Source organism: Marmota marmota, unplaced genomic scaffold (assembly GCF_001458135.2).
Source record: "Marmota marmota marmota unplaced genomic scaffold, marMar, whole genome shotgun sequence".
Classification (NCBI taxonomy): Eukaryota; Metazoa; Chordata; class Mammalia; order Rodentia; family Sciuridae; genus Marmota; species Marmota marmota.
Genome location: NW_026000169.1, coordinates 11,566,338 through 11,585,434, shown reverse-complemented (window position 1 = coordinate 11,585,434; position 19,097 = coordinate 11,566,338). Strand labels below are relative to the sequence as shown.

The following is a 19,097-nucleotide window of genomic DNA, read 5'->3' as shown; positions in this document are numbered from 1 at the left end:
GGGAGTTGGCCACTGGAGGATTCCTGCCTTGAAGGAATGGCCTGTATCAGCAGCCCCCACCATGATGACACTGGCTGGAGGAGCCTCAGAAGCATGGCCTCTTTGCAGAAGTGGTGCTGGAGCCACAGGGCAGCTGCTGAGTCAGTTATACTCTCGAAACACAAGATCTGAGTGGTCTGATTGTGGTTTGGCAGTAAAACCCAGGGGTTAGCAGTACTTGCTCTGGTCAGGTGGATCAGCCACAACAAACAAACAAACAACCCCCCCAAAAAAACAAACAAACAAACAAACAAACAAAGGGGGAAAAAAGAGAAAGACTTGGCAGTTTCTTTGAATTTTGTGGTGCTTTGTTTCCCTGTGCTGTAATATCACCTCACTAGTCAGGATTAAATGAGGTTATATGACATCATATATAAGTCCATAGAACTGTGCGTGGCACAGAGGAAATGTTCAGTGTACATCATTCTCCTTCTGATGTACTCACAAAATGCAGCTGAGAGTCATAGCTCAATTATATCAAGTGATCATAAATGTATTTAGACAATGAATATTTCTGGTAATTAGAAAGCATTGTTTTTTTTGCAAGCAAACACCCTTAATGCTTACCTTTTAAAAATAGCTCCGTTCATTTCTCATGCTTCGGTCCTTTTTATCAGGGTATAAACTGTACCAGATAGACCAACTGACCTCAACCATCTTCAGGTAATTCTCCCCTAAAGCATGAGGCAGACAGAACTCTCTTAGTTTCCTTACCTCTGTAGGCTTTCTATTCAGTTGAGCAGCAACGTGCCATAAGTCTGCATTTTATCTTGAGCCTCAAACACCTTGCGAGTCTTTGCTCCCCTGCGTGACTGTTCCTAAACCAACTTGCTGCACCACAAAGCACTGAACTCAAGTGGCCCTCAGCGCCAGCTCCTGCTGTGATGAGTCACAGAGCCACCAGCACTTTGTTGCGTTAGATTTGATCACTGCCATGAGCAGTCCTTCGATTGTCAGCTAAGAGCCCCTTCAGGGAGTTGTCCCTTAATAGAAAGTCTCTTTTCTTCCCTCCTGTTGTAACTTTAAATTAAAAGAAACTGTAGAGGAGCTGGTGGCAATGCAGCAGTTCATTCTTCTACCCACTGGGAGAACAACATCTGAGAAAAGACGTTATTGGACTGAGAATTGAGTTGTTGCTGTTTTGGGGGCCAGGGTCGGGGGGAGGTTATGGTAGAGGATGAAGTCCGTGTCATTTAGACCCAGAGTGATCACTAGTAAAGTATCTGAGAGCAATGTTTTTGTGTATACCAGGGAACATTTTTTGGATATGAGACACCCACTTGGCCTGTGAATTTTTGTGGGATTCATAAGACCACTGATTTTGGCCCCAGATTTTTTAGGTGGCTCAGTGTGTACTGTGGGAAACTGGCACTGAGACAACTTCAAAATCCAAGTAGGATGGGAGGCAGGAAAAGAGAGCTAATTTTTGACACATTCCTCAGACAAGGGACCCCTCTGGGGAATCTGTGCCCAGGATAAGGACTGCTTATTGTGAAGATTTTGGCATAATTTTTCCCAAATAGTGAGCACTGGTTACTTCAGTGCCTCTGATTAAAAAAGCAAATGGACTTACTTATATTTGAGAGATGAAAAGAAAAACAATGTTAGTACTTTTGCTGACTTGTTTCCTAGATGGTATTTCTCACTAAGTTCTTGATTTAATTCTCCTCCGTGTCAAGTTTTATGCCCTTTACAGTTGCTAGTCCTTCCCATTCTGGTTAAAGGAACTGCAGCAAATCTGATGCCTGATGAGATTTACTGGGGCAATTCATGGCTGCCAAAAGCTGAAGTTGTTTGATGTGTAATATCAGGAGCAGAGTGAGGTTTGCATGTAAGTTCTTGTGATGCTTGGTTTTCCTCTGCAGTATTGGCACCCTTTCATATGTATCTGGCAGAATCACTCTCATTAATTTATTCTTACATTGGGAACTGTTTCTGAACAAGAGAATACTATTTCTTAAAATTTTTTCCTGAGTTTTCTTATTTATCTCTCAGCCTCATCTCCAGCCTCATCAGCCTTCACCACTAATAGAATTATTAGGGTCTTTGCTACATTCAGTCAGGAAATACAGTGATAATTGTATGACTAAACAAACGTGTATCTCTATCAGTATGTGAATAAGCTAAATGAGCCCACTCTACATTTAGGGAATTCCTCAAGTCACACCAGTGCTCTTTCCTTTCTGCCCCCTGTACCCCACTGCTTGTGGGCCTTTTATCAGCCTTTCTCTTGCTACATATCATTCTGAATTTTATTCATCTCACTGCATGAAGTGAAAGATGTCTTAAGTCCATTGCTGCCTGGTTTGGCAGGGGTAACCTTGTTAAACATTAAGGAGACCTAAAAGGTGTCCTGGTAGATGGTAAGCTCCCAAGGGCATTGAGTTGTGTCCCTAGTATAATTGCAACACCTCAAACTGAGCAGTCACAGGATACATGGTTTCTGAGTGAACATAAGCTTGCAAACTGAGGTTCATGTTAACTCAAGGAATCCTTACATGATGGAGAAGTAGAAAAACAAACAGCTATTGACCACTTACCATATTTCAGGCTCCATGCTAGATGCTTTACATGGATAATCTCATTTAACCTTCTCAGCCTCCCTATTAGATGAGTATTAGCCCCATTTCGCAGAAGAATGAACAGACTCCAAAGGGTCAAGTGACTTGCCATCTTTCCTCAGCTCTAGTGAGCAGGAGAGTCATTGCCTGAATTTCAGTCTGTTGGATTCCACCACTTTCACTCTTTTCCATCATTTCAAGATGTTGATGTGGAATTTCTCTGTAAAAGTGGAAGCAACTAGTAATCACTTCCTGGCTATAATACATGACAGGAGGAACAGAGGGGAAAGCCATGACTGAGCTGTAAAATGGCTTCTAACTGTTGGTTATTATTTCCTAGTACCCACTCCATATATTAACCCACAAACATTTATTGAACACACAGATGCATGCTGCTTATATCTTACTTAATGGGACCTCTTTTATGTCTTTAAGCAGAAATGCTGAATACATGAAAACAGGCATCCGAGGATAGGGTTGGAATGTATTTCTCAAAGATAGTCACCTAGTTGAAAGCCACCTGAGATATTTGTTAAACATAGACCCTTCTGGTCCCTACCCCAGTCACATAGAACCTGAATTCTGTGTGATTATAACACTGTAACTCTGAATTTTTACAAAGTTACTGGTGGTGATTCTTTGCATATAAAAAATTGAGAACCAGTGATAAAATTTTTATTGATTTAATTTGGTAGCAAGAGATACATATATATGTATATATATATATATACACACACACATATATTATATATTTTATATATGTCATATATAATATATGTTTTATATATAACATATATACACATATATAATATATATGTATATATCATGGAAGTTCAGTAAGAGTGGCAGGAGCGAGATAAAGCATATCTGGTTGTAAGGAGACTATTTTACTGATGATGTAGTCTTAGAGTTTTGAACTAATTTAAAGAACCATTAGTAATTTTGAGTAATTATAAATACCATTAGTATTTGTAATTTCGACAACATATAGCATACTTAAAGTCAAAAGTAAAAAGTCTTGTTACAAAAAAAAACATAATATGGGGCCCAGGAAAGATGGAAGTTTTATGTATTCTAGCCTTGCAAAGAACTTTTTAACAGGCCAAATCAAAGGTGGTGAAGTATAATGAAGACTACAGACAGACCTGTTTATCCAGCTGCATATGCCTGAAACCATAGAAAGCACTGAATCCTACACATACAGTACCATGATTTTTCTGATACATACCCATGATAAAATTTATAAATGAGGTTTAGGAAGATTAACAATAATAGCTGATAATTACATAGGACAATTATAAGATATTGAATGTGAATGGGACCTCTCTCAAAACATTGTATGTATTTGACCTTCTTTTGATGAGATGAAGTGAGGTGAATGATACAGGTATTGTGACACAGAATTTCCATACCATGTGAGGGTTACTTGAGTACAAGTACCGTGACACCATGATAGTATATCCGAGATGGCTACTAAGTGACTACTAATGGATGGGTAGCATATATGATGTGAATACATTGGACAGAGGAATGGTACCTGTTCCAGGCAGGGTGGAGTGAGATGGTACAAATTTTTGTCATGAATTTTAATTCTAAAATTTCTGGAATTTTCCATTTCATGTTTTTGGGTGTTGGTGGACCATAGGTAGCTGAAGGTGTGGATAAGGGGGAAACTACAGTGAATAGAGAAGTAAGGAAAGAGTATGCTGAAAAGAAGTCTGAATGAGATAAGACAAGGGCAGGATTTTAACTACACTTATATGATGCTTGCAAAAAAGCGCCTTTTTGCAAACAAAAACCCTAAACCATTGTTTAGGATCACACAAAGGATCAAACCTTTTCATGGAATCAGAACATAAGAAACTGTGTTTGTTATCTTGGGAGCAGCAATTACTATATGAGAATAGGGACCTTGTCTATTTTGTTCTCTATATGATCATAGCATACAACAAATATTTACTGAACAAATTACAGGCTTTCACATGAACTAGAAAAAGACGCTTTTCCATTATACAAAAATATCTTGCAAAAAGAGAGGGAAAAAATTCTTTACAAATCTGAACCAATAGATAGGTGATCATAAAAATGCCAATTCTTCATAAAACCACATACTTTTTGACCTTTTGTTTAACATTCAGTGAAATGTCTGCTGGTTTGCCTGTCATCAAGTATTGCCTTGTGGCTAATTCCACTTTCTATAATGTGGTGAAGATCCACCATGGTGCCTAGCACAGTGCCTGACTGATATTAGCTACTTAATAAGTATTTGATAAATAATTCAATCCATGAATGAGTATTGGCTTGGGGAAAGGGAAGGTGATAAACCCAAAGCATCCTGAGACTACAGTTGCTCTTATTCACTTTGAATTCCCAGAGTGACATGCGATTTAGCCATCTTTATGCAGGCGACTTTCCCATAAAGCTCAAGGTCTGGTTTGGGGATTGTAAAGGAAGGATGTTTGCTAAGGTAATGACTGCAAAAGTAGGCTCAGCATTGTTAGAAGAGGGAACCATTCATTTGATCTGAAAGATGTATGGGGGGGAGAAAAGGTAAAAAGTAATTCTAAACCTACCAGGAGATTCAGTAGAAAAATGGCCCTAATTCAAGCAGCGTAATGTTAACATCAGTGCACGTCTCATGGCTCAAACCCCTCACACTGCTTTGGAAATAAAAGGAGATTGTGTAAAGAATTAGCAATACAAGGCATTTTTTAAGTGCTTTATTACAGAGGCCTGTGATATTCTGTGAAATCTATGCAGCCTCTTTCTTCCTGCTGTGCTTAATTTCAGAATCTGATGCTATTACCTATCCTTGGAGGAAAAAAAAAATCACTCTGTTAACTCTTAAAAACCAAGTTTAACATTTCACTTGTTTTCATCATAATCTTTCTGACATTTCTTGGGATGAGAAAAGTGGTGTATTTAGCCAGGGAGGGTTTGCCTTGGAATTGAGTTATTTAGGATTGCTTCTAGGAGGGGTGGCATTGGAGTAAGAGAGCAAGTTGGTAATAAATGTCAAAGGTGAAAGTTTAGAAACAGCTCAAGCAGTTTGAAGAATAAAGACTGTGAAAGAGTTAGCACAGACTGTGTTTGGCATGAATCCAGAGCAGAATCCAGAAAGGTAAGTGGGTTATAAAGAAAATCACGCAGAAGCCAGGAGAGGAATGAACTCTTAACTATTAGGTGGCTATCTTCTTATGATATGAACACCTGCCTAACAAAAATAATTTTTTTCCTGCCATGCCATCACTGTACCCCCTTTCCTGTCTCACACAATGTTGATTGATAGGTTATTATTGCTAGACATTGTGATAAGCAGTTTATTTTTATTGAATCTGCCTAATGACCCTGATAGAAGGTATAGATGTTGTCCTGTTATACAGTTTCCTTAAAACTAAGCTTACCCAAGGTAGTGTAGCTAATCAGTGGCATACTGAACCAGAAGTGGTCCTTTTTCAAAGACTAGGCTTTTATGCATTGTAACATGGTAAATATATTTATTTCATTTTATTTTATAAAATATTTTTTAGTTGCAGGTAGACACAATACCTTTATTTAGTTTTAGTTTTTTTTTTGTTTTTTTTTGATGTGGTGCTGAGGATGGAGCCTATTGCCTCACATGTGCTAGGCAAGCAACTACCACTGAGCCACAACCCCAGCCCAGTAAATATATTTAGATCCTGTTAAGGCATCCCTCAAAACAATGCCTTTCTTCTATACCCACTTTCATCACTAGTATTTCCCCTACAATCTTCTCTATTTACCATTGTCAGGCTAGTCTTCCTGACATGCTATTTAGGTCATGTTACACCTTTCTCAGAAATTCAAAGTGCCTGAGTACTACATGTGGGTGGAACCTAGATGCTAATGTCTGACTTTTAAAGTTCTCTACAATCTGTCTCTGTCCCATCTTTCTTTTCAGGCTCATGTTTAAAATCTTTTCCTTCAAAAACAATTTGCTTGTGATCTGGTTCAAGCTGAACAGTTTCCCAGATGACTCCCAAACTGTCTGCCACTTGTCAACCCTCTAAGCTCTTCTCAGCATGGCAGAGGCCGTGGCCACTGCAGAAAAGCTACTGCTGACACTGGAGCCCTGCCCAACTCAGGGACTTCTTCCAGAGTTGCATTTGTCCATCTGCTTCAGACCTCTTCCTCAGTCGCCTTTCCTTGGTTCCCAATCCACTGGGCCCTGTATTTTGGCTTTCTCTAATTGTTTTGTCCTTTCCTTCATTGAGTAATCAACAAATATTTATTGAGCACCTGCTATGAGCCAGACACAATGCTAATTGCTAGAGATTCAGTAGTGAGTGGAATAAACAGGCACCTGTACACAAGGGTTTAAAGTCTGTTAGGGATGAAAAACATTAATCAGATAATTACTAGCACCTGCGATTACAGATTGTATATCTGTACTTCACAGAAGTATACAGAACATATAGAAGAGGTATCTGATTTATCTGGGTGGGGGGAGGAACAGTCAGAAGGGGCTTCCAAGAGAAAATCACATATGAAAGATAGTTAATGAGCTAAAGAGGAGAGGAGGAAAAAAAAAAACACCTTTGAGGCAGAGGGTATAGCATGTGCAAAGGTTCCTAAGAGTAAGGGAAAAGGGTGAGATCTTGGAATTATAAAGGCAGAGTGACTTAAGAAGTGTGACAGGGAAATGGATGGAGAAGAGGCCATAAGAGGTAGGCTGGGAATAGACCATTAAGCCTTCTGGGCAATGTTAGAGAGTTGACTTCTCAAGGGTGACAGGAAGTCCTATCAAGGGACTAATACCTCCCACCCCCTCATCACTAAGCTTACCCAATACTCAGTTCAGTGATTCAGTGATCACCTAGTGTTTCCGTGTTTCACAGCTTTGGAAGAGAGCTGCCTAGGCCCACTCTTCTCCCTGTTCCCCAGGGCTCTGCTGTGGGGAGATTTGACACCAAACACATAATGCCTCTAGTCAGCATTCGAGTACTGGCCCTCACATTTTTTTAATGTCTTCCTTTTGAATATATCTTTCCCTTATATAGAGATCCTGAAATCCTGTGCATCCTTAATTTCCAAATGAAGTTTTCCTCTTTCACAGCAGTTTCACAGAATATACCGCTTAAGATCACTCTCTCTGATCTCCTGACACTTAAATCTATAACTATCTTTGTGGGTTTTGCCATATATTGTACCATGTTGTACTGGCATTGTGAATATATCTAGCCTCCTGAGAGGGAGCATGAGTTTGTGCCTAGGTCAGTACTATACTCCTATTTGGGATCATCATTCACCTCTTTTTAGCCAGATAGTTTATATCAGTGCTCTCAGTCTAGGATTGGTCATTTGCAGAATATGGATAATTGTATTTACTTCATAAAGCAGTTGTGAGGAATTAATGATAGAATGAATGCAGAGTACTTAAATATAATCTCTGGCACAGAGCTAGTTCTACCACCTGATGACATTTGTTGGTTATAAATGTTATTCTTTGAAATCAGAACCCTGTATCTTATTACTACTTTTGACTACTTAGAGTTCTGTGAATATTTATTAAATTTGAATTTGAACTTACATTTAAGTATCATTTCTGCCAGGGGATACAAATACAAATAAATCTTGTTTTTTTTTTTTTCTTTTGGTCCATAAGAACCTTAATTTGATAGGGGAGTTAGTTATAGAAACTGGTGGTGGTTTTTCAGTATGACATGGAGAGTGATGGAGAGCTATAACCCCAGATAGAATGTTTTGAGATCACAGAAGAGAGTTGGGGATTGTTTCCTAAGTGGATTAATGCATGAGCTGAATATTCTTCTCGTTGACTAATTACATAATAAATACAATGTAGACATAGTATCAACTCGAGGTTCTATAATAAGATAGCAATATTGTTATACTAGCAACCACACACATTCCATCTTTCTTTTAATTCTGTGTTTCTCAGTAAAATGTTTTCTACTTGTTTTCCTTTATTCTAAAACAGTACTAAATAAGATTGACTTCTTACTTCTTCTCTCTCTTTACCTATTCCTTACCTCTCCTCCTCCAAACCACATGTCTTTTCCTCTGTTGTCCTGTATAACTTCATCCTGTTGTTGTTTGGTCAGTTTAGTTACAGGTTGACTCTATGTAAATGTTATTGTTGAGAATATTGTATGTTGATTACTTTGACTTTTTTATGCAACTTCTTTGGTCTCCTGAGGTAAATAATGGTCTGTGATCAGACCTACACCTTTTACTGAGAGTGCTCAGTATCTAAGAACTCCTGTGCCCTGACTTAATGGGTAATTGTCCTATCCAGGGCTGACCTTGGGAGCAGCTGGTCCTAGTGGATGAATCATTTTTTTACTGATATAGTTTAGAATTTTTGGAGCCAAGCAATGATTTTAGAAAACCAACCAACTAACCAAAAAAAAAAAAAAAAAAAAAAAAAAAAACCCAAAACCAAACAACAACAACAACAAAAAAACAACAACAACAAAAAACCCCAAAACAAAACCCCTCACCAACTTTCAGTTATATTGTTTGTCTTGACTTTAATGCAGATAGTGCGCCTCCTATGAACTGACTTGGGTGTACTGCTGTTTCCCTTGGTGAGGCAGCAGGTGGTGCCCTGAGAAGGCAGGAGGGTATTCCAAACAGGCAGAACAACTGGAGTAAAGAGGTATGGAGGTGAGGAAGAGCAAGGGGGCGTTTGTGAGATGACAGTGTGGTACTGGTGGAGCACAAGAGGGGTTTAGCTGAGATGAGACTGGGATGATTGGCTGTGGTCAGATCAAGGTGGTCTTTTTATCACAGATGTGTGTGCACTAGCTTCTGCCTTGTAGGCCATGGGGACCTTTAACTGATAAGTAATATGGCCTGTTTTGATTGTGAATGAGCCAATGACAGAGGAGCCAAAAAAAAAAAAAAAAAAGGAAAACAAGTCAGCAGTTAAAATACTGTCTTGCATATTTGGTGACACTTTAGTGGTACTGCATTTGTAAAATTGTCAGAGCACACAGTCCCCCAGAATGCATATGTATATACATATATTCATCATTTATGTGAATGTGTTGCTACTTTAATTACTATTCAGGTCATGATAAATACTTAGAAGGAGGTTCAGTTTAAATGATGGCAAATGTAATGTTGTATCATGTCAGAGTTCCTGGAAGACCAAGTCTGGTATAGAGATCTGCATGCAGTGAGCTTTGGGCCAGGGCTCTCAGAGACACCATCTAGAAGGAGAAATGTAATGTGAGATAGCTCAGGCTTCAGCTGGCCTGTGGGGAGCTCTGAAACTGGATGGGTTTTCAGAGACCTTCTGAGTGAGGCCAGGTATCCAAGTCTTTGTTATTTCATGTGGGTATTGGCTATGGGTCCCTGGGGAAGGGCTAGAACTTTGAGCAAGGACTTCTCCCAAAGGGATTGAGCTGTAAACCTTTGGCAGACAGTATTCCTGTAGCTGGGAGATATGTGGGCAGTGTTCCTCAGCTTCTACTGCAAACAAACATCCTTTCTGATTATTTCTTTCTTTCTTTAGAGTTAGCAGTTTTTTTTTTCCTTGAAATATGGCTGTCCAACAACTGGCAGTTGGTCTGAGATACAGTTCTGCCATATTCCTGGATTCACTTACATTTGCATTATTAGTATTGAAAAATCTGTAATTTTTTTGTATATGATGTGTGTGCAGGAAATATTTTAAAACCACTTGTCTGTTTCATAAGCCTTAATTTAGCTAAAATTTAGACAATGTAATCCATAATCCACTTCCCCAGCCATATGAAAACTGTCATGTGTGACAAAATGGTAAAATGAAAAAATGAGAAGGCCATTAACTCCTTCCTGTTGTGACAATGAGGGCCCCTGTGGTAACTAGATTTTAAAAAAGCAAAAAACAGGAAAAGCTTGTGGATCATCTTGAAATTTTCTGGCTTTGGAGAAAATTTCCTTATGGAATGAAACTAAGGAAACATTTTAACTGGAGGTAGGTCCCCTGATTTAACCTGGATATAAGATGGCGGGGATGGTGTCTCTCTGTGTATTGAAGGGGAGAAAGATTTGTTGCACAATGAAGTGGATAAGAGACTCAGCCAGGAAGTAGAGTCCTGGGTTTTTCATGTCCTTTGGTAGGCATCTAGGTCTATACCCTCCTATTTTTTTTAATCATGTATATATATTATCAAGAAAAAATTACTAACAGCATACAAAAATAGAAATTAAAAGGGATTGAGATAAACGGGGAATTAAGAAGATCAATGAAACAAGAAATGTAAGCAGAGGTTTTAATATTTTATTGGGGAATGCCAGTGGATGTCTTCTCTGTTTTTAGCAACCACCTTGTGGACTACTGAGCTTGATTTGTAGAGCATATGCTGTATACTAAATGAGGACAAAGTGCAATGAAGACAAATTGTGACAGTTTAATGGGTTTAATATATGTAACTATTTAAATAAGATAATATGTGCTCCAAGTATTAAAAAGTAAATTGGAGAAAATGAGGTTTTAGAATATAGTTAGGATGCTTTAAAATATTTTAAAAACCAGAGGAAGATTGTGTGTGTGTGTGTGTGTGTGTGCATGTGTGTGTGTCTGTTTATGTGTGTACACTAGCCAGGGTCATAATGACTTAGCATTTCCTCCTGTTTACCAATTCCTCATAATTAACTAAAAGGTTGGGGCCACACTGACACCATTATTCCTCTGTAGATCTGACTCTAATTTATGACCCATATCCTGCTTTATATCCTAGAATGCTTTGAATGTTCTCTCATTGCTTACTTTTTCTCAGATTCATCAATTTATAAATCAGTTAAGTGCAGTAATTAAAAAGATATCTTTATTTGTGTCATCTCAGCAATAGAGAACCTGAAAAGACAAAATTTATATGTAAATATAAATTCCTCATATCTTTTAGGAATTTTAAATCTTTACAAGAATTTTTTTCTGGTAAAACTCAGCCTGGTTTATAAAGATTATCCCAGAGTCATCTTGTATCTCAACTTCAGATAACTTAGCTTGCTTATTAACATCTTTATTTTGTTAATAAGAATTCATTTCAGTTATGTTCCCATTTTTATATTTAACAGTGCCTATTCTAAACGTATTGGTGCTTTGAATTTCTTGGAAGGAAGGAGATAAATACACTTCAGGTTGCATTATTATTACTTTCCATTATAGAAAAAAATTAAAAGGCATCTGGATTTGGAACCAGCATATAGAAGCCTTAATAAGGATATGGTAATTATGGTTGGGTCCCTAAGGACGTCTAATCACATAATCTTAAATATAGTTCATAAGTTAAAAGGCAGAAACCTTGTTATGCTAGAGATTGCTATTTTAAACAAATAATAAAAGTTAAGATTTTTATTATACTGCAAAAATGATCTTTCCATTATTCAGAAAGGAGTATGTCTCAAAAAATTATGGCTCAAAATCTTCAAACAGTTACATCCATATTTGTTTCTAATTCCTCCATAACTATTTGCATATTCATCTTTTTTTTAGTTTTATATGGACAAAATACTATTTATTTATTTTTATATAGTGCTGAGGATTGAACCTAGTGCCTCACTAATGATAGGCAAGTGCTCAACTGAGCTATAACCCCAGCCTGCATATTGATCTTAATAGCAATTTAAGATAAGCAGTATTATTGGTTTGACCATTTTAACCATCGTTCATTCATTCAGAAAACTTTACTGGGAGTCTGTTCTTTGACTCTGGGTTCATATTACCATGAACTGAGTAGTGATGTTACAGTGATGAGCAAAGAGATTTCGTCTCTTCCCTTACAGAGCATCCAATCTAGTGAGAAAAATGAAGGTTAATCAGCTAATTATGCCAATGAATTGAATGGAAATACTCTCTCTTCTACATTGTTATTGTGACTGATAGTTGGACTTTTTTAAAAAAAAAATCACTAAAGCATAGAATCTTTCTTTTCTTCTTTGGTACTAAGGATTGAACCCAGGGTCTAGTACATGCTAGGCAAGTGCTCTGCTACTGAGCTACAGCCCAGACCTTTTTAAAATTGATTTTGATATAGGTTCTTGCTAAGTCGCTGAGGCTGGCCTAGAGCTTTTGTTCCTCTGCTTTAGACTCCAAAGTCTCTGGCATTACAGGTGTGCGCCACTGTGCCTGCCAAGCATAACATCTTAAAGAAGAGTACCTACATTAAATGTTTTATGATTTTAAATGTTTATGAATGTATTAGTGTTTCATTATTTATCAGTGTTTATAAGTTTGCCAATTAATTGATGTGCAGTCAAGACTTTTCAGTATGACTCTCCTAAGATCCTTATTACTTTCTTGGGTAAACCACACTCATAATACATGTTTGGTGGTTTTTATCTTTAATTTATTAAAAATCACAGAGAAACTTAGAGGCATTTGACCAGTGTTTTAGTCAGCTTTTATTTTACCACTGTGAGCAAAAGACCCAATAAGAAAAATTTTAGAGAAGGAAAAGTTTATTTGAGGGTCATGGTTTCAGAGGTCTCAGTGCATAGATGGCCAACTCCCTTGCTCTGGGTCCGATGGGAGGCAGAACATCATGGTGGACGGGTTCAGAGGAGGAAATCAGGTCAGGACATGACAATCAGGAAGCACAGAGAGACTCTGTAGACCAGGGACAAAATATAAACCCCAAAGGCAAGTCCCTAGTGACCCACCTCCTCCACCATACCTTACCTGCCTACAGTTACCACTCAGTTATTCCATTCAAGTGGATTAATGCATTGATTTGGTTAAGACTTCTTAACCCAATCATTTCACCTCTGAATTTTCTTCCATTGTCTTACACACGAGATTTTGAGAGACATCTCATATTTAAACCAGAACAACAAGCAATCTAAGTGCAGAATTGCTACTTTTAAAGAAAGCTTTATTCCAATTTTATGAAGTTATTTGACACTCTGTTTTGTGGTTTTTAAAAAACACTGTGTTTTTTTTTCTTTCCAAAGCATTCAATTTAGTGTCACTTGATTTTGCCCTGTAATCTCATTAGTTACGTAATCATCAGGGGGTCGTGGCCACCAGTTTCCCTTGGTGGAGGTAGGCTGGCTAAGCACATGGTGTTGTGGGATGGGTGGTGCTGAGTATTCTGGAATGTATCACAGAGGAAGAGCACAGGGACCTCTACAGAGACGCACCTTCATTCTGGAAATCCTGGAAGGCTTTCCTGAGGAAAAGACCTGGGGCTGTGGTATGAAGAGAAGTAAGGCCACCTAAGAGAAGAAGGTGTGGGTGAGTGGGAGTGGAGAGGAGCATGTATACAACTCTGACGTGGGAGAAAGCGTGGGATATTAAGGAACCAAGAGGAGTGGCTGGAGCAAAGAAAAGAAGGGGAAAGATTGTGTAGGGGGCTGGGATTGTGGCTCAGTGGTAGAGCGCTGGCCTAGCATGGGCTGGACCTGGGTTCGATCCTCAGCACCACATTAAAAAAAAAAAAATAAAGGCATTGTGTTGTGTCCATCTACACCTAAAAAATAAATATTAAAAAAATGATTGTGTAGGATGAGGTTGAATGAGGCAGGAGTCTTCTCACGCCCGGCCTTATGGGTCCTATTAAGATTTGGGGGCTTTATCATGAAAGCAATGGCAGGTAACTAAAGGATTCCAATTTGTGACTTAAAAAGATAATTCTGGCTTTGTTTGGAAAATAAAGTGAAGTCAGTTAGGTGGTGATTGCAGTAGTCTATATAAGAAATGTCATTTTCCCCAAAACTATTCCATTTGGGGGGAACCTGACCCTGCTAGGTAATTGTGTCTTTGTACCACTTGAAAGAAAGCAGAATTTAAATTTGTCAGTTTAAATTTTTTTATCATCCAGGAAGACCTGGCAACTATGTAGTATTTTCTATACTGTACTTTTGCTTACCATTTTCTTCTGTTACATAGTTACATCCACCATTTCAGCACATTATTTCTCAAAACAATAGGGAAAACAGCCATTCTTTTGAGATGGTACCCTGCTATTGACTTTTCTTGAAAAGACAACAAGTGTGTTTATTTTATCACTGCAAGTCTAAAAATTAACCATGAAGCATTCTTCTTGACTTCTCAACTATGTGTAACAAAGAAATGTTTTATTGCAATTTCATCAATAATTCAAATGCAACTTAAAGGAAAGTAGGGCAGCATCAGGAAAAAGCACACTTGTTCCATAATTGAGTCGATTAAATAGTATCGAGTCCTACTGTCATAGACATATTGATGAAACAACTTTTGTAAGTATGAAGAGTCTAATAAGAAATAGGACCTTAAAATTATGAGGCGACATCATAGACATTAATTTTTTTCTATTGTAAAATACAAACAATGAAAGCAACCTTTTACTAGTGTGCAATAACAAAGGCACAGCTTTTGAAAGGTGCTCTCCTCAGGATTTTAGTAGTTTTCAAGGCTGTGCAGTAATAGCCCAAGCTATTTTGGAACTGTGCATACATTAGTGTTCTTGTGCAGCATGATACAATAATGTGTGAAAAAATCTACGATCACACCTTGTTTAAATTTGCAGTTTTTGTGCATAATCCCACAGCGAGCTCTTGTCAGGTTTTGACTGAATATAAGAGAAAAAAAGTTTACAGAAGCCTACAGATTGGGGTAGGATGTAAATATCCGATGATAAAAATAAGGTTTTTTTTTTTTTTAACATTGCGTATTACTTTTTTGAAAGATCAAAGGCATTATGTCAAGTTTATATTACATATGTAATATCTTGCAAATCAACCTGTGGTTAATTTCACCCAGTGAAACTTCAGAATGCATGTAAGTAGCCACCTAATGAAAATGTGTATCTTCTCCCTATAATATTTGTGGAGTATGACTGAAAAATTTGGAGTTTTATTTTTGAAAACATTGAACTATGATTTATGCATTTATATTAATGTTGTTTTTCAAGATTATCAACCAGAGAAGCCAAATCCTTATTTCAATGATGCCCTGGTTCAAAACATCTTGGAAAACTTCCTTTCTCAGAGTTATGTTTTGAACAATTTACAAACCTGACTAAAAAACATCCATCTTATTACTTTCTAATCATATTTCATACCAAAATTCATCTTTTTTATTCACCAGAATTAGCTATAAATTTTTGTCTCTGAAATGATGAAAATGACGAAAATTGACTTTCAATTGGAGTTTTTAATTAAAAAATGTGTCACCTTTAAGGATGTTTATAAGTGGGTACATATGCCTATGTATGCTTAAACTTGGTAGTTTCAGGAGGAGGTAAAAATGCTGTCAGTAAAGTCTGATCTTTGGTGACCACTAAGAAGGGAAAATACATTTGAACTTAGATGACAAGGTATGTTTGTTTTAAAACCAGTTGAATTACTCTTTAATGACACCTTATTTTAGTTTTTACAACATATACAAACAAAAATGCATATATCTCTTTTAGAATGCAAGGCCAAAATACCTAACATAATTAGTAGCATATTTTATTATTAAGACAATTAAAGGATTAAGCAACTACAATGCTAATCTTATGTTGGCAGATTCTTCAGATAATGGTTCTTACATGGGAACATCTCTGTATAATTTTATTTAAATACTGCCATTTACTGTATGATCTGTAAATATGTGTATTTCATTAGTATCTTACATAATCCATATTAATTTTCATGTCATTTAAAGGAACTAGTCAGCAGCACTTAGAATGTTCACTTCAGTTGACCTCTTCATGTAAATAATTGATCCAGTTTTTAAAACTATTAATGATTGTTTTCTTAAGCACCAGAAAAGAACCCAAATAGTTACATGTGCTTGAAATGTAAAATAATCAGAATGAATTCCAAATATTTTCTTCATTTAAGAAATCTGGGTTCACTCAATATTTATGTATTGAATGATTTATGAATCAAATGAAAATAAAGTAGGTCTAAATTAAAGTATGTATATAGAAATATATCACTTTCCCCACTTGAAAAACTTTTTGTTTTCCTTTTTAAACACAGAAGAAATGAAAGAAATGATTGCAGACTTAGTTGAGTATAGTTTTTATTTTCTGAGTGTCTCTAATGGAAGGAAGGCAAAAAGTTAAGATATAATTTTGCTGTGTCCCCTTTCTATAATCTTGTATAGCTCCTGATTTCCAGCTTTAGGGAAGTAGCAATAGGGATCAAGTTTTAAGAACAACATCAGTATAGTTCTTCAAACACTGATAGGTTTAAGTGCACACCATTGTTTGCACATGAAGATGCAGACCACCTTTTGCACCACCTTTCAGTATAGCTGACTGGCCCATTGGAGACCACACAGACTTCTTGTTTAAAGTGGTGTGTAATTTGTGTCAAGCAATTTGTGTCATATTGATTCTTTTATTCTAGTTAACTAATTGTATTAACATTTCTTTTTTTCCTGGATTCATAAAACTAAATGGCTTTTCTTTTCCTGAGTGCATATATCCTTGACTTTTCTAAAGATTTTAAAGTCCAGGATTTATGCTGGAATTGCTTTATAGGAATAGCTACTTCATTCCTTTAATACCTCAGTTTGTGTTAATGAAGTTGTGTGCTGTTTTGTTTTTGCCAAGTTTGTTTTACTAAAAGGGGGAAGTTTTGAGAGACAAAAGCAAGAGGAATATGTATTAGATCTTTAGTTTTATAGTATTTTACTTATAAATTGCCTATAAAGTTTTGATAACAGATGTTGCATTTGAAATTCCAAAATTCTATTGAAGGAAATACTGTGATGTTGTTCATTTGTGGTAAGAGAGTTGTTCATTGACAATTTTTTAAAATATAATAGAAGAGAAAGTAAAATATCAGCAGTTTTTTTTTCACCCTATTGATAAACGTAAACTTAGAGTGCATTATAAATGTACGAACTAAAGGTTAGAAGTTTTGGTTCTAGAGAAGTTAGGCTAGTAAGTAATGTTTATATAATCTTGGTAAACATTTCCCCATGACTGAATTTTGAGTGGAAAACTTTGCTTCCCTAAAGACTGTAAGTGAAAAAAAAAATAGGGACTGTTTTTGTGTGTGTGTGTATGTGTGTGTGTATTCTTATTCACTTGTGTTTAGATCCAGCTTAATACCAAGTAATGCCAACATCTGGCAAAGAGATGGAGATCTGGGAATTTGTTGCTTGAAACCCTGGGACAAAGTGTTCTGATCTGACCAGCAAACATAGCTGTGGACTTGAACTGGAATCTTCAAGGGGCAGAAACGTCTTAAGTGTCTGGAAAATTGGCTTGTTGAGTCACCATGAAGGCACTAAAACAAAACTAATTTTAAGCAGGTCAAAGTTCAGTGATTCCCTCTGGAATTCAAACTTTTTTTGAGTCTCATGTTTAAGTGAAAAGGGTCAAAGTTGATGCACTGTTACAATGTTTTGAATGCTTTCCCTTAAGAACAGCCACCCAAACTGGGATTAGCATGAGGAACTGCAAGGCTGGCACTTCAGCGTCTGGGTTAAAAATATTTTAAAGCAGTAAATGCAGTCAGTACAGAGAGATCCCTGGGAGCCTTTCTATTCAAAAATGTGTGAGCTCAGGGCAGCGACTGCAATGTAATTTAGGGCAGTGTATGCTTCATAGCTTTGAGAATATTGCTTCCCGTTAATGTTCCATCGGAGGATGGTAGGATAGTAGTAATTTTAGAAGGTGGTATTCCTGTTTGTCTTACATCGAAAACTTCAGAATAAATAAAAAGAAACCTCAATCGAACAAGAAATGTAACTGTGGAAAAGTACCAATGAATCTAAATTTGAACTGAACAGATTCAAAGGCAGCATGAGTGTAGGAATATTTTTAAGGAGGAAGCTATGACAAAAACAACTATCCAGAGAGTGGACTGCACAGGTATGTACCATGTGGGCACAGAACTTGCAGAAACTTCCAAGAAAATGCCTGGTCAGGAGTGCGGTGCTTTAACTGTGACTAGATGAAATGTTACTGAATATTTAAATTGAATTATTTTAGAAGATGGAAACACAAGAGATTTAATTTCAGTTGCTGGCATTCAGATGATGTCTAGCTATTCTGAGTAAGCCAAGTCATTAGCTAGTCACAATTCTGTGAATTAGATAGCGTTGGGATCTTAGCTCACCCTCCGAATGATGAGCGGGTCTAGGACTTCTGATGCTAAGATGTTATGCCTTAGCTTATGGGATTCTGTAGGATTTTTCTCAGTCTGAAGATCCTGTTGCTGATAAGAATGAGACCTAATCAAGATTCTTGGATATTATAAAAGAGCCTGTCCATTTATGAGTTGTGTCTAGGAAACAAGTGAAGAACATTTACACTTCCTTCAAATTTTAGGGACTCAGCTACTAACTCTGAGCAGCTATGAAATTTGGCGAGTACCCAATAGCTCACTAAACTCTCTAGGAGTTCTTATGGTATTAGCTATTCTATTTTTTCATGTTATAAATTGCAGAATAATTTATTGCTCTTCATTATCAACCTGTGATGCTTACCTTAAGGAAGCTTTAATTGTTTAGTTATTTATTCAATAAACATCAGTTAATTTGAGGAATTTTTTTGGCGTGTTTATTGTCTTGAGAGAGATGAACTCAGCCGTGTCTATTTA

The 19,097-nt window shown here is 37.0% G+C and overlaps 1 protein-coding gene across 8 annotated transcripts in view; it reads left to right on the top strand.

The window, feature by feature from the left end:
• Sox5 (SRY-box transcription factor 5) overlaps positions 1–19,097 on the top strand; it is a 960,532-nt gene that overhangs the window by 6,358 nt on the left and 935,077 nt on the right. For 5 of the 8 annotated variants that reach the window (XM_048787307.1, XM_048787309.1, XM_048787311.1 and 2 more), the window contains exon 1: positions 14,006–18,367. The exons of 2 other annotated variants lie outside the window; for them this stretch is intronic. The gene's annotated coding sequence lies outside the window, so the exon portion shown is untranslated. Of the gene's footprint in view, positions 1–14,004; positions 18,368–19,097 lie in introns of those variants that run through there. One more of the 8 variants, XM_048787306.1, reaches the window with a different exon arrangement.